Below are 16,847 nucleotides of genomic sequence, written 5' to 3'. Positions count from 1 at the left end.
AAGGTTGGTTGGTACAATGAACTACTTCATGAGCAAAATTCAAAGACAAACAACAGGAAATTAGGAAAAATGAGATACAAATGGCAAATAAGCATATGAAAAGGTATTCAATCTCAATATTAGTAAAAGAAATGGGAATGAAAACAATCAAATGCCACTTTTAACAGACTGGCAAACATTTCAAATGATTATTAACATCCAGCACAGGTGAGTATGTGGGAAATGGCAATCTCTTACATTCTTGAAACAATTATTTAAACTACTGTAATCTTTTTATAGGGCAATCTAGCAATTTCTACCACAGTTTAAAATATGCCTACCTTTTGTCCAGTAACACATTTGTAAGAATTATACTTTTAAAAGTTTGCACTAATGTCTAGGAAATATATGTGGTATTCACTCTAAAATAATAAAAACAATTTAAATTTTACCCAGTGGAATATTATTATATAAATTGTGATACATCCATACAAAACAATTTAAAAGAACTTAAGGCAGATCTATATATACTAACTTGGAAAGATATTTACAGCACATCATTCAATGAAAAACTCAAGTTGCATATCTATGTATATACTATGATCCATATGGGAGGTAGTCTCTGTGATGGCCCCCAGTGATCCCATATCCATACCTTTGTGTGATCCCTTCATCTTGAGTGTTGGCTGAACCTAGTGATTCACTTCTAATAGAATACAGCAAAAGTAATGGAATATCACTTCTACTATTAGATGTACAAAGAGATGGCAGTTTCTTCTTGCTTACTGTAATGGAGGCCAGAGAGCCCTGTGTAGCAAAGAATCGAAGGAGGACTTTGTCCAACAGGTAGCATATAACTGAGGCCTTCAATCCAACAGTCTCACAAAGAACTTAATCCTGCCAACAACCACATAAGTGAGCTCATAAGCCGATCCTTACCCAGTAGAGCCTTCAGATGAGACCACAGCCCTGGCCCACACCCTAAATGCAACCTCATGAGACACCTTGAGGCAGACAATTCCACTAAGCCACAGCCTGATTCTGACTCAAAGAAACTGTGAGACAATAAATGTTTGTTCTTTTAAACTGCTATATTTTAGGAAAATTTGTTACATGGCAGTGGATAACTAATATGGTTCCATTTTTATCCAAAGAAAACCTGTTAAACAATATTATTTTATGTGTATGTGTAGAGAAGGTTGGGAACAAGGATACACAGATAGGTGCCTGGAAGGGAAACTTCCAATTGCTGATGGAGGTCACTTCTGGGGCACTGAATTAGGAGAGAAAAAATTGCAATTCCTACTTTCATATTGTTTGAATTTATTACAGCAAGCCCTAATTACTTAGTATAAATATTTATTTTCTTAAAATTTTTCTGCATAATTTCTTTTATATTACATCCTCAACTCATTAGCAATAGTAAGGTACTGCTCTGTGTTGTTAGCCAAGCATAGTGGTGGATTTTCACCAATCCATTCACACACTTTTTCTTTTGTAACAAATGGCAAGTTCTTTCCGAGACAGAGACCCTCCCCATCCCACCAATGGAATAGGGCAAAACTAAGTGGGCCTTCTAGGAACTAAACCCATGGTTTTCCCAGATTAAGGAATAAACTTTTGTTAAAAAATAAAAATAAAAAAATAAAAAAAGTGGATTGTAACTACCATTACCGCCAACTCCACTAACCTAAAACCTCAAATGATCAGAGCTACTTCTTCCATATTCTGAATAACTTTAATCCTTCCCAGCTCAGGTAATACATTACCATAGCAAAGAAACCCTAGGGTCATATATTGCTCCTTTCTTTCCATTACCAACCACACGTACTCATGAACAAGCCCAAGGAACAATCTATATCATGAATCTGACCACTTTCCTCTACTTTTGTTGCTACTGCCTAAATCCAAGCCACTCTCATTGCTCCTCTAGACCACTGTATAGACCACGGTATAGCTCTCTCACTGGTCCTCCCACTTCCACACTTGCCAGCCTATAAATCATTCCTCACACAGAGGCCAGGATGTTTTCCAATTTTTTTTTTCTTTTAGATGGAGTCTCACTCTATTGCCCAGGCTGGAATGCAGTGGTGTGATCTCCACTCAATGCAAACTCCACCTCCCAGGTTCAAGTAATTCTCCTGCCTCAGCCTCCCGCATAACTGGGATTACAGGTATGTGCCACCATGCACAGCTAATTTTGTATTCTTTGTAGAGATGGGGTTTTGCCATATCAGCCAGGCTGGTCTCAAACTCCTGACCTCAGGTGATCCACCTACTTCGGCCTCCCAAAGTGCTGGGATTACAGGTGTGAGTCACCATGGCTTGCCAGTAATTATTTCTTTCTATCTCCAACAAATTAACAGTGTAAAAGAATATGCATTATAACCCAAATGCAAGATTACCTACAAATAATTAAACAATGAAGTTCTTCTGATTACAAGATGTGATTCTAAGGACAGGAATCAAAAATTTTAACCAAATATAATCAATGTTCATGGGTACTGAATGCATCTGTATAATAATGTATGCCCTAAACATTGCTCAGAACCACAGCAGCTACCTAGAATCATGAAGATAGTGCCACACAAGCTCTAAAATCATGTGAACTCTAACAATGAAATGACAAGAAGTGAAGAATGATCATTGCTATTATTTAGGGCTTTATGTCATTTCTCTGTAGTGCCATCCTATATTGCCCCTATTCCAGGTAGCAATCTCTCTCCTTCCCACACTCAATGACAAGGATTACATGTTTGAATAAAATGTCAACATCACACATTATACAGGGTAACGGGAATCCATCATCTAAATATCATTACAATCAAGAACTGTCATGTTCAAATTCTCCCTCACTACTCACAGCTGAAAGAAACAACATCTTTAAGACCTTGCCTGAATTTTCAGCTAACACCCACTTGATTTCAAGGTGACAGAGTGTGTTCTTAAGAGCTGTTACCACCCTGGGTAATTACTAGGTTGGTGCAAAAGTAATTGTGATTTTTGCCATTGAAAGTAATGGCAAAATATAAAGCTAGAGAAAGGCTGTGAGAGAGAATAGAACTTTAACATCTGTGCCCACTCATGTAGTGTAACTGAGTCAGGGCCACCAGCCACCAAGAACAAAGAAAGCTGCTACCGTCTCTGCCAATTGGGAAGAAAATAGAAATAAGGTGGGAGTAAGGAAACCTTTCTCAACAATTAAAAATACAGAGTTTTAAAAACAACCAAAAGAGGCCAGGAGTGGTGTTTCACGCCTATAATCTCAACACTTTGGGAGCCCAAGGTGGGCGGATCACTTGAGGTCAGGAGTTTGAGACCAGCCTGGCGAACATGGTGAAACCCTGCCTCTACTAAAAATACAAAAATTAGCCCAGCACGGTGGTGGGTGCCTGTAGTCCCTACCACCTGGGGAAGAGGCTGAGGCAGGAGAATTGCTTGAAGCTGGGAGGTGGAGGTTGCAGTGAGCCGAGATTATGCCATTACACTCCAGCCTGGGCGACAGAGCGAGACTCTGTCTCAAAAAAATAAAATAAAATAGAACAAATATAAATTTAAAAAATAACTAAAAGAGTATAATTGGATTGTTTGTAAAACAAAGGATAAGTGCTTGAGGGGATGGCTACCCCATTCTCCATGATGTGCTTATTTCACATTGCATGCCTGCATCAAAACACCTCATGTACCCCATAAATGCATACACCTACTATGTACCCTCAAAAATTAAAAATTTTAAAAAACAAAATACACAAAGTTTGCTTTATCTTTCTGAAAGCCACTGATATTTCTCGCCAAGAACAGACAGTTTTGAATACTGTCAAGGTCACAACTGCAAATACTGAGTTAGTTGGCAATATTAAAAAGTACACAAAGCAAAGGGATAAAAGTAAACAAAAAGATGGCTGAAATGCAAAACATAAGGAACTGGGCACAGAATTTCACATTTGGCATTGGCATGTGCATGAGGAATGGAGACACTGGTTAGTAAAGTGCTGGCATTATGTTGCTGTCATTGCAGAAGATCTTGGCCAGTGGAATTTAGAACTCCTCCTTTCAGTTTGGTTCAACTCAGAAAACATTCTCAATCAGTGACCTCCAAATCCTTGCCCCCAGAATACAAGAAAAAGACATCTAAACTTTTTATGCTTTTTCTTTTTTTAATTTTTTTGAGACAGGGTCTCACTCTGCCACCCAGGCTGTAATGCAGTGGCGCGATCACGGCTCAGTGCACCACTGGCCTCCCAGTGATCATCCCGCCTCAGCCTCCTGGGTAGCTGAGACCACGGCACACACTGCCAGACCACCACACCAGCTACTTTTTTTATTTTTTGTAGAGACAGGGTCTCACTATGTTGCCCAGGCTGGTCTTGAACTCCTGGTCTGAAGTGATCCTCTCACCATATCAGCCTATACTTATTTTTTATCTCATTCTTTTTAAGTTCCAGGGTACATGTGCAGGATGTGCAGGTTTGCTACATAGGTAATGTGGGCTATGGTGGTTTGCTGCACCTGTCAACCCATCACCTAGGTATCAAGCTCAGCATGCATTAGTTATTTTTCCTAATGCTCTCACTTCCCTCACCCTTCGCCAACAGGTCCCAGTGTGTGTTCTTCCCCTCCCTGTGTCCATGTGTTCTCATTGTTCAGCTCCCACTTATGAGAACATGCAGTGTTTGGTTTTCTGTTCCTACATTAGTTTGCTGAGGATAATGGCTTCCAGCTTCATTCATGTCACTGCAAAGGACATGATCTCATTCCTTTTTATGGCTGCATAGTATTCCACAGTGTATACATACCACATTTTCTTTATCCAGTCTATCATTGATGGGCATTTGGGTTGATTCCATGTCTTTGCTATTATCTCACTCTTTTTAAATGTCTATCTTGTGTGTGTTATAAAATGTATAAACTACATTCAAACAATATGTAGATTACTAAATACACGAACAAGCGTAGGGAAAGTAAATATCGGAAACCTTTTCTTTATGACCAATAGTATGTGATCAAGAAAGTGCAGAGATTTTGATTCAGTAGCTCTAGAGTGAGGCCCTAGAATGTGCATTTTTAATAACTCCCCAGGTAACACTGGTAGACATGTTTTACATATATTCATTCATTTTCATCTTTACAACAATTCTACTTACTATTAGGTGGTGTAATACACTCAGGCTGGCATTATATTAATAACTGTCCCTATTGTACAGATGAGAAAACTGAGGCATGGAAAGTGTAGGTGATGCCCCAAGTTTTCACAGCTAGTAAGTTGGGGAGGCAGAACTCAAATCCAGGCAGTCTGGACATATTCTCAATGACATATTCTCAAGAAGTCAGGAAACTGTGATTGACCCAAAATAAAGTTAAGCAGGAAAGATTGGAAAATTTAAAGCCTCAGGTACAAGAGATGTCTGGGCATCCAGGAGGGTGCTTCATCAGTCTGGGTGACCCCTAAGGAAGGGTCATTTCACTCATGAGAGCCAACGTAGATTCAAAAAAGAAAATCCTTCACGTACATTAGTCACATTTGTTTAGCTCTTGGAGATGAGACTATTCTCAAAAGACAAAGATAGGAAATAAGACACAAAGATTGCTTCAATAAAATATCACCCAACCAGAGCAGCTCGTTGTCATTTTTTTTTTTTATGGAAGCCTTTTACCGTATGGAACTAATTATCACCATCTGCCGTTCCATACTTCTATTTCCTGTCTAGCAGCTCATTCTTCAAAAACTCAGTAGCTTCCTCTCTTTACATTTGTAAATGCTGTTGACTATGGATAAAATCCATGTTTACTTTCTATTCAGAACCCCATAGGAAAGCTTGTTTTAATCACCCACAGATGTTTCATTCAGTTCTGCTTAGCTTGGCACAGAACTTCAGAAGGAAATAAAAGAAAAATCTTTATTTTATATTTCAATTGTAGATTGTTACAGACTAAATAAAATGCCAAATTGTTATTGGAAACAACACAGCCACTGTAATAACGATAGTCGACATCTTATTTTTACAATTATAATTTTTCTGGCATTTGTTTAACTCAAGATGGTTTCCATATTTTACAAAGGGCTTTTCCCCCTTCTCTGAATGAAACTCCATTGAAGCCATAGAACTTTGTAATTTATTTTCAATACATTCTTGTACATTTGAGAAAAATGGAAACTATTGCATGATTTATAGTGATTAGGCTTTTAAATACTTTTCACCCTTCTGGTGTCATGTTTTGATATGTGTTGTCCTTTTGGATTCCTTTAAGCCAACTCCAAAGAACACTTCATACATATCTAATATTATATGAGTCAGCTCTTCCTTATTTCCCTTTTATTTTTTATTTCTTAACTAAAAAAACCTTAATGACATATAAACATTCACTGCAAATTACATTTACACTTTGCAATTATTAAATGTAAGGGGAAAAGGCAGATTTTCTGGTTGAGCATTTCTATGAATTTTTGGTAGACTCTCTGTCTCTAAAGCCTGTGACATGATTGCTAAATATCTCATTTCTTTACAATTCTACCCTTCCATTCAAACCAAAGCTAGCTCACCAGATTCACTGAAACCCAGAAATTTCTAACGAGGTTCTTTTGAACTTCTTTTCATTCCACTAATGCCAAGAATCAAACTACAAAAAAAAGAAAGAATCAAACTATACTTCACAAGACCTAAGTCCAAAATTTCCCAAATGTTTGCTTCTTCCTAACTCTAGTCATTCACATTGCTCCTTCAAAAAGCATTTTACTTAAATTATATTTACATGGCAGAACTCGTTTTCAACTTTCTTCTCATCCAATGTGTTAAAATATCACAGGTATTAACTCTGTTTCGTTTTTTATTCAATATACGTGGTTCACATTGAAGAAAAAAAAATCTTCTCAAATAAAGATAGCCCCAGAATGAACCTACTGGCTTGAAGAGAGATCCAGTTATGGTTCCTGATATAGTTTGGATGTGTGTCTCCATTCAAACTTCATATTGAAATGCAATCCCCAGTGTTGAAGGTGGGGCTTTGTGGAAGGTGTATTATGCCATTGTGGCACTGCTATAAAGAAATACCTGAGACTGGGTGATTTATAAAGAAAAAATATTTAATTGGCTGACAGTTCCATAGACTGTACAGGAAGCATGGCAGCATCTGCTTCGCCAGGTAGGGGGGTGGGAGTGGGAAGGTGGGGCGCTCAGGAAACTTACAATTATAGTGGAAGGTGAAGGGGAAGCAAGCACTTCTTACATGGCCAGAGCGGGAGCAGGGGGGCGGGTGGTGCCACACACTTTTAAACAACCAGATCTCACCAGAACTCACTCACTATCATGAGAATAGCACCAAGGTGGAAATCCACCACCATGATCCAATCACCTCCCACCAGGCCCTACCTCCCACACTGGGGACTACAATTTTATATGATATTTGGGCAGCCACACAAATCCAAACCATATCAGCAGGTGTTTGGAATATGGGGGTGGGTTTCTCATGAATGGTTTAGCACCATCCCCCTTGGTACAGTCCTCCTGATAGTGAGTGCATTCTCGAGAGATCTGGTTGTTTAAAAGTGTGTAGCCTTTACATGACTGTAAGTTTCCTGGGGGCTTCCCGAGAAGCCCAGCAGATGCCAGCACCATGCTTGCTGTACAGCCTGCAGAACTGTGAGCCAATTAAACCTCTTTTCCTTATAAATTACCCAGCCTCAGGTATTTCTTTGTAGCTGTACAAGAGCAGACTAATACAGTTCCTGATCATTGTTTCAATTCACATGTCAAAATTCTGGTTTGAATGTGCTTATTTTGCCCTATCGTAATTTTATCTTGTTGCTCTTCTCCATGTGTCTATTCAGAAAACCTCTAGGTCAAAGAACTTGTGTAATATTGGAGAAAAGAGTGCATACATGAAAGGAAAGGACTGAGATTGTGTCTAAGAGAAGCTACCAAATCAGATGTTTTAAGTCCATGTATGGAAGGAAAGAGTTTTCTTCGCACGGCTGTATTTTCCTCTGTCAGTGACAGCTCTTCAGAGAACAGCTCTGAACTCTGTGTTGATAGTAAGAAAGAATATTTACTTTCCCAAATTATTTGACCCTACCAGCTGTATACATTGGTGATCCAACATCAAAGACAATTAACAAATCCACTAAAGACACAAGGACAGTTTATGATGTCAAAGTTGTGCATATATTTTGTGAAACTAAGATCCTCTGCCTTTAATTAATTAAAGCTATTGGTGGCTATGAATGAGTTTTCTAAACATTATTTTACAAGTTTTTCATTTCAGAGAGGGAAATAAAGCTTATTAATCCTTTGATATCCAGACACTGTAATCAAGACAACTGGGTTCCTATGGGTCAAAGACAACAAATTATAATTTACCATACCATAAGCATAAACAAAACTTTAATGTATAATGAAGCTAACGAGTTATTCCTGTTATAGAATTCTGCCACCATTTACATGGTGATAACATCAAAGTCTTGTCCTCCAGACACTTGTCCCCTTTACAGAAAAGGGAGGACCAGAGGACCAAGTGCTCACCATTTCTCTATGCTTATGTAATATTGGATGACCCTTTACAAACAGCAAATACAGGCACTTAGTTGCTGAGAAATTATAGAGGGAATAAAAACTGAGTGGTCAACTTTCTAAGGAGATTATAACTTAAATGAAAAGCAGAGGGGAAAATAAAACTATTATACATATATAGGAATAGAGGCATTACATTTTATGCTATAATTGAAAGTTGGTGTAGTTTAGTTCCTTTTAAAAATCCAAATATGGATGTATAAACATCTCAAACACTGGCATGCATCATTCTTTGTGGGTGGATCAGTCTAGGAAAGGTCAAGAAAGCTCCACCCACTTTTACAAAAACAAATTACATGCTCATTAGTTCTTAATCTGTGAAATAACCTGTGTACTACTGTATTTCCTCAGATTGAAGATTCCGTCCATTTTAAGACATACTACTATTTTATTTAGTGAGAAAAAGAAAAAGCTACGCCAATTAAGCTATGGCATATGATCAATTTAAAACACATTCCAATTTCAGAGATGTTAAAATGTGAAAAAATGTGCATCTTAGATTTGAAGAAATACAGTGAAATCTTGTCTATACGTATATTCACATAGAAACAAAACTTGATAATAGTTCTGGAATACAATAGGATACTTCTTAAGAGTATCAAATGTATGATGAATTCTTTAAAGAAGAAGAAAGAGATATCTCACAAGAAACATGGAAAATTAACTTGTCTATACACATTCAGAAATATTTTGTATTTTCCAATACATTTTTTTCCATTATGATCTTACATATTTATTTATTTAAATGTATTGCTTTTCTACTGATTACATAAGTAAAAAGTGCTTATAATTTAAAAAGTGAAACTTTAGAAAATACACAAAAAATAGGATCCTGATAAAGATCCAGCCTGACTTTGATCTGTAATGATGCAGGCACTATTTTTTTAAATAGTCCCTCCTCCTTTTCTCTTGCTTTGTTCCTTAATTCCAGATATCCTCTTCCCACATACACAGCTGTTGCTGTAGTTGCTGCTAGAGCCCCCTTCAGTCTCTACAATGCTTACCCAGCTTCTAGAGCCTTTGCCCAATTTGCAATGGGAGACATTCAGCCTCAATCCTTCCATTCCATTTGATTCCTTTGGAGGAGGGAGAAAGGAAGAGGGACAGGGGTGGGTTTCAATTTTAAGATATTAGGACTCTGGATTCAGAAATAGCTTCAGGGAAGTTCAAGGTTAACACTTAATACTGTTTCAACTATTTCAACTACCTTACAGATACTAAGGAGAAAAAAATGGCTATGTTTCTCCTCCAAGTTTCTTTTAGTGCTTTCTAGTTGATAGATTTCATTTTGATTAGCACGGTAATACAAACGCACACCCATTAAGTAAAAAACTCAGAGTTTCATTGCTACTTAGGATGATGAGTGCCATAAAAAGAATATTGCTCCCACTCTAACAACCACAAAAGAGTCAGATGATCTACAAAACTGTAACTATTCTCGAGCCCATCAGAGGGCTGAAGTCCTAACGCAACCAAGTAACCTGAATTCCAAAGAGGGACAAGCTTTCTAAAGGGAGATTGCACACAAAGCTTTTTGCAGAGCAAGGAAAACAGAGGTGGTCACTATTCAGCTAGGTAAGAAAAAAATCAGCCAAAATTTGAATGAATTCTTACAGGGCAAGTGTGGGCTGGTGTGTCAATTTGGAATAGCTAGGAGCCCCAGACACAGGGGAATTTTCACTCACAATCTCAGCTTCAACCTCAGTTTCATGAGCCTCCCCTGGATACGCATACTGAAGACAAAGACAGGGACCACAGCAGGAAACCTGAGAGTCATCCTTCAGAGACACATCTGCTGCTGATGGAGACAGGCACTGATGAAGACCCTTTCAAGCAGACACCCTTGTCTGTGGAGTTGGGCAGGAAATCTTGGGCCCAGGACTCTGCAATGATGCCAGACACAGGTCAGCTACTGCTAGGAGAGAGAAAAAAATTCTCTCCCACCTAAGGCCAACCACAGATACAAGGCACAATCCAGCTGACATAGAGAGTAGATGAAGGAATGCTGAGAAAACCCCAGTTTCGAGGCCCAGGCATACACGGCCTGCCTAAGACTGAGGCTGGGCCATTACAAGAGAGAGTCCCCTCTGCCCCCACCCAAGCCCAAAACCAATTAACAAGCAACAGTAGTTTAACACTGAGAAGGGCAAAAACATGAAGAGAGACCCCTCTGTGTTTCAGGCAAGCAAGGTAGAACGGGAACACTGAGAAAAGTCATCCAGTACTCCAGATCCCACTCTAAGCTCAAAGGAATGGCAGCCATCACCAAGGGATGTGAAGCCTGTGATGAACTGATGATAACCATAGCAACAACAACAACAACAACAAAATGGAAACCCAACTCAACTCGAAAGTACATGGATTCAAACTCCACACTGTTTACATGAAAGCAGTAAGCCCATACCAGGCAAAAATACTATTCAACTCAGTCTCTTCAGTTCTTCTCCATACAATGTCCAGCATTCAATAGAAAAGGACAAGACACACAAAAAATCAAGATAAAGGATGCTATTGTCAAATCATTGACCAACAGGCGCAAACACAGAGATGACTTCGATGCTGGAACTATTGAACAGAGACTTTAAAATCACCGTGATCACTATGTTAAATGATCTGGTGAAAAAGTTAGACAACATGCATGAACAGATAGGAAATTTAAGCAGAGTGATAGAAACTATAAAAAGAGTCCAGTGGAAATGATAGAAATTAAAACATTATTAGAGATGAAAAATTCATTTGATAGGTTTATTAGCAGACAGGACAGAGTGAATGTAAAGATAGATTAATAGAAAGTTCCAAACTAAAACACGTAGAGAAAAAAGAATAAAAAGAAATAATTTTAAAAAAAGAAGTAGAGTTATGGGGCAAATCAAATGGCCTAACGTATGTGTAACTGAAGTTCAAGCATAAAGAGATAATGGACAAGAATTTCCCAAAGTTAATGAAAAACAACAAATCACAGAGCCAAGAATCCCAGAGAATCATAAGCAAGATTTTTTAAAAAGGAAAACAAAAATTTAAAACACTGATATATTGCATAGTCAAACTGCTGGAAAAATATTTAAGACAGGCAGAGAAAAAAAAGAGACATTACATTTATAGGAATAAAGTCAGAATCTTAAGTAGCATCACTTATTTCATTTAAAATCATAAAATTGTAACCCTCATATGGGGCAACTTAAATTTTACGTTTAATGTTTCCTCATATATTTTTTCTCCCTTATTTGACTGTAGACATTAAGGAAACAGACCTAGTCTTAACACTGTATTAATATTACATTTATCCTCTTCTATGTTGCTTGACAAAGCATGGGTATTCAATAAGCACTTCTGACTTCCGAGCAGATTCACTTTTTACATGATTTTTTTTTTTTTTTTTTTTTTTTTTTTTTTTTTGCATAGGATCAGTAAACTTTTTCTTACAGGCCATACGAAGTCTTAAGATATAAAAGTATTTTTAGATTAACTTTATGAAACTTTTAAAGCTTATATTCTCTACCTTTTATTTTTCAGAAAATTTTTTTAAATGTGTGAAACTGGGCCGGGCGCGGTGGCTCAAGCCTGTAATCCCAGCACTTTGGGAGGCCGAGACGGGCGGATCACGAGGTCAGGAGATCGAGACCATCCTGGCTAATACGGTGAAACCCCGTCTCTACTAAAAATACAAAAAACTAGCCGGGCAAGGTGGCGGGCGCCTGTGGTCCCAGCTACTCGGGAGGCTGAGGCAGGAGAATGGCGGGAACCCGGGAGGCGGAGCTTGCAGTGAGCTGAGGTCCGGCCACTGCACTCCAGCCCGGGCGACAGAGCGAGACTCCGTCTTAAAAAAAATAAATAAATAAAATAAATAAATAAATAAATAAATAAATGTGTGATACTGGCTCTACATTTAGCAAAATGAGACCATGGAGTCTCCTCACTCTGATACTTCCTTTCTCCAGCATTTACATATTGAATTTTAGATAATACTGTCACCCACACAATGGGTGGGTTTTATCACTTGGTGGGTGACAGTCCAAAGACCACAACAAAGGAGGATTTAAACAAAGGGATTTTGTTTCCTGCAACAAGTAAGGAGGACAGCTGGGGCAGTTTCCCAAAACAGTACCTCCCAAACAATGGTGAAAACAGCTTTCATTAGGCTGGTTAGCTGAGCCATTGTATGCAGAGGCAGAGTAAAGGCAGAGCCGGTGAAGTAGCTGATCATGCTTCTCCATATGTCACATGTATAGGAAATGGCAGATAAGCTCCTCCCTGGGTGGGGTTTTTAGTACGGTAATAAGGAAAGTTCACAAGGTTCATCTCCAACTCAGAGGTCTCTGGACCCAACCAGTTTTTATTCATCTAGAGCTGAGCTTCACTCTGGAACTTTTTGAAACAACTCAAGATGCAACAGTTACAAGTGGGTGCTTTTTCAGGGTGCATGCCCAAAAACCTGGGGATCATGGGTTTGGGTTACAATATCATATCCATCCACCTATTATTTTGTTATCTACTATTCTCTATGTGTAATTTGTCTTTTCCTCCACAAACAGATTGTCGATCCTTCAAAATAAGGTCCGTAATGTCTGTATTTTATATCTCATACACAACAGACACATAATCAAATATTTGGTTACTAATGTTAAAATAATAAAAATATCTAGGAATGTCCAGCTCTGACCTGCTACATTTAGGTCCCAGGCCCAAAAAGAGGGAGCCTGCAGTAAAAGATGTGGAGTCCATTGCTGAACTCAACCTTGACCTTCATCCACACTCTCAGCTGCTTGTTCCCCACTGGGCTCAGCTTCACCTTTCTGGCCTCACACACCTGTAGGTGGGGCCAGGTCTGAGGTTCCCTGACATATTTATCTCTCTGGTTCCACAACTATCACTTTATCCCCTTCTCATAAGCTGCATACCCAGTTCTAATTCCAGCCCCAGGAGTCAGGCTCTGGACAAGAAGTGATCTTGAAAGGTATGAAAACAAACAAATCTCTATAAAAAGCCACAGTAAAAAGGTGGTATGATCGGGTATGTAAACCATTCTTCTACTAGGATTATATTTAAGAGAAATGCAGCACATTTTCACACAACAAATATCTATGAAATCAAAGAACATAATCCCCAAATTATTAGTTTAGCAGAATGTTTAAATAAATGGAATGTTTAGCCTGCCAACTTCTCATACAAGTAGACTAATTATTCCACAAAACGTCACACTCTAAAGCCTAGGATTTGCCAGTGTGCTCTTGCAAATACATCTGCGCCTAAGAAAATTCCAAGTATCAGAGCTTCAAAGATGAGAAACACTGAAGTGTCCAATCCATTTCTTTGACCCACCCAAGGTGTTACAATCTATTATTGGTAGTTACGTTCTACTGAACATAACGGAAACACTGAATTAGGGAACACTGAACCATGGATCCCAGGAGAAATACAGAGTTGGGTTCCTGCAAATGTTGATCACAACGTTTCTATCAATCAAGACATAATCTTACTTTATGTGTACATTTAAATAAACCTTATTTAACATATTATTGATTCATTAACATTGAACTGAGAACTAAAGCACCTTAACTCCTACCTGAACGATGCTTATCTAACACACATATTTTCTCTGTAAGACACTTCGCAGCCTTCTGCTTAGGAATACTGGACACCACTTCAATACGAAGCTTCGGAGGAAGGAGGCATTTTAAACAGCAAAATCACTAGGAAATAGCACAAAAATGTGGAAAATATGGCACTAAGCAGATTGCAAATTTAAAAACACTTATTTACAAGGGCTGAAATAAGAAGAGAGCGTTACCTTATTCAACATCATCTGGGAACATTCATGTCGGATAACTCAAATTCTTCATCACTCTATGCTTATCCACAAACAACTGCAAAGGCACCATGAGTACTGATTTGGGGGATCTCAGGGATGCAGATTCTAGTGGGATGGGAGGAAAAACAACATTCTAATAGAGCTTTCTAAAAATGAAATGGGCCGAACTAGGAGAGGACTCTCCAATCTTTGACTTGTATGTAATTCAGATCTGTCACTCCCAAATCAGGTACACATCAGAAAATCTGGGTGGGAAGCTTGTTAAAAATACTCCAGTGTTTCTGACTTAGTAGATCTAGATGGGGCTCAGAATCTGTATTTTTATCAACAAATTTTTCATCGCTCTATGCATGTCCGCAAATGACTGCAAAGGCACCACGAGTACTGATTTGGGGGATCTCAGGGATGCGGATTCTAGTTGGATGGGGAGAAAAACAACATTCTAATAGAACTTCCTAAAAATGCAATGGGCCTACCCAGGAGAGGACTTTCCAATCTTTGGTGTGGTTGCAAAAAGGAAATTTTTGCAAATAGGCAACTTCACAAATAGAGAATTCATCATAATAAGCATAGACTTTATCTCCATCTCAAATGTCCTCCTCAATAGCCCAATTTGATACATACCTTGCACATCCTCTCACCTCTCTCAACTTTCCAGCCATTGATCTTGTTACTTGCTCATCAACATCCACCCACCCACCTTGTCTCCAATGCACATTTTCATCCTTCCTAATCATAGAAGCGCCACACTCAAGTGTGTACATTTTATTGTATGTAAACTTCATCTCAATATATATGTGACAAAATAAGTATAGTAAAATGTCAATAAGAGAATCTAGGTGGTGGGTATATGGGTGTTCACTATAAAATTTTTTCAACTTTTTGTGTGTTTGAAAACATTCCTAATAAAATGGGAAAAGAGAATAGGAATCACGTGTTCCAAAAACATTCTAAAAATATATTTAATGAAATGAAATTGAATCTTTCCCCAATCTTCTGCCCAACACCTCACTTCCCTTCATAATGTCTTCATCAGGTGGTCATATGGACAAGTGATTTCCAAATGCTGGTTCATGGACGAGCTGCCTCAGAATAACCCAGGTGCTGATAAAAATACAGGTTCTGAGCCACATCCAGACCTACTAAGTCAGAAACACTGGAGTATTTTTAACGAGCCCCCCACCCAGATTTTCTGACGTGTGCCTGGTTTGGGAGTGACAGATCTGAAATACATACAACCACACCAACGACTGGAAAGTCCTCTCCTGGGATGGCCCATTTAATTTTTAGAAAGCTCTGTTAGAATATTGTTTTTCCTCCTATCCAACTGGAATCTGCATCCTTGAGATCTTCCACTCATCTGTTCTTTTTATTTTGGGGGCCATAGACTGAATCCCTCTTCCTCTTTATAATAACTATAGTTCTCATTATTATTATGTTTTTGTAGACATGGGGTCTCACTACATTGCCCAGGCTGGTCTCAAACTCTTGGACTCAAAAAATCCTCTGGCTTCAGTCTCCCAGTGCTGGGATTACAGGCATGAGCTCCCGCACTCAGCCCACAGCTCTCATGATCAGTGCTGATTACATCGTATGACGGTACACTCTCTGCTACGCTCTGCATCCTCTCACAGTAGCCTTGTAGATGTCATGCCCCACCCCATCTTCCTACCTTTCCCAATACCAAGCAGTCAGGGCACCTTCACCTTCTGTGAAATCATGACATGACCTTCTAGTGCCTTCACCAATCTTTTCTGAAAACGGTCAAAAAGTAAACCTCAGACATTCTACTCTGCATGAATGAATTTATCTAATCCTCTTTCTTTTCTTTTTTTTTTTTTTTTTTTTTTTTTGAGACAAGAGTCTCACTCTGTCACCCAGGCTGGAGTGCAGTGCCGCAATGATCTCAGCTCACTCCAACCTCGGCCTCCCAAGTTCAAGCGATTCTCCTGCCTCAGCCTTTAAAGTAGCTGGGACTACAGGCATGTGCCACCATGCCTGGCTAATTTTTGTATTTTTAGTAGAGCTGGTTTCACTATGTTGGCCAGGCTGGTCTCGAACTCCTGACCTCAGGTGATCTGCCCGCCTCAGCCTCCCAAAGTGATGGAATTACAGGCGTGGACCACTGCACCCAGCCTTAAAAAGAAAAAAAAAAAAAAAAAAAAAAAAAAACAGTGTCTCACTCTGTTGCCCAGGCTGGAGTGCAGTGGTGCAATCTCAACTCACTGCAGCTTCGACCTCCCAGGCTCAAGTGATCCTCTGACCTCAGGCTGCCAAGCAGCTGGAACTGCAGGCATGTGCCAACATGCCTGGCTAATTATTGTATTTTCTTGTAGCGATAAGGCTTCACCACATTACCCAGGCTGGTCTTGAACTCCTGGCCTCAAGTGATCCTCCCATCTCAGCCTTCCAAAGTGCTGGGATTACAGGCGTGAGCCACCGCCCCCAGCCTGATCTTCTTCTTCAAGTAGATCTTGACAGAAGTAGACACTAAA

The 16,847-nt window shown here is 39.1% G+C and overlaps 1 long non-coding RNA gene across 2 annotated transcripts in view; it reads right to left on the bottom strand.

Moving 5' to 3' along the window:
- The window catches only part of LOC106995077 (uncharacterized), a 139,586-nt gene that overhangs the window by 20,545 nt on the left and 102,194 nt on the right, over positions 1-16,847 (bottom strand). Inside the window, exons 4-6 of one of the 2 annotated variants that reach the window (XR_013411124.1) lie at positions 16,711-16,842; positions 14,332-14,457; positions 14,107-14,233 (exon numbers count right to left, since the gene is read on the bottom strand). This is a non-coding gene — a long non-coding RNA (uncharacterized LOC106995077). Of the gene's footprint in view, positions 1-8,115; positions 9,620-14,106; positions 14,234-14,331; positions 14,458-16,710; positions 16,843-16,847 lie in introns of those variants that run through there. The other variant, XR_013411123.1, reaches the window with a different exon arrangement.

The sequence above is a fragment of the Macaca mulatta genome, chromosome 20, assembly GCF_049350105.2.
Source record: "Macaca mulatta isolate MMU2019108-1 chromosome 20, T2T-MMU8v2.0, whole genome shotgun sequence".
Classification (NCBI taxonomy): Eukaryota; Metazoa; Chordata; class Mammalia; order Primates; family Cercopithecidae; genus Macaca; species Macaca mulatta.
Note: the sequence above shows the minus strand (reverse complement) of the source record. Positions and strands in the feature narration are given on the sequence as shown.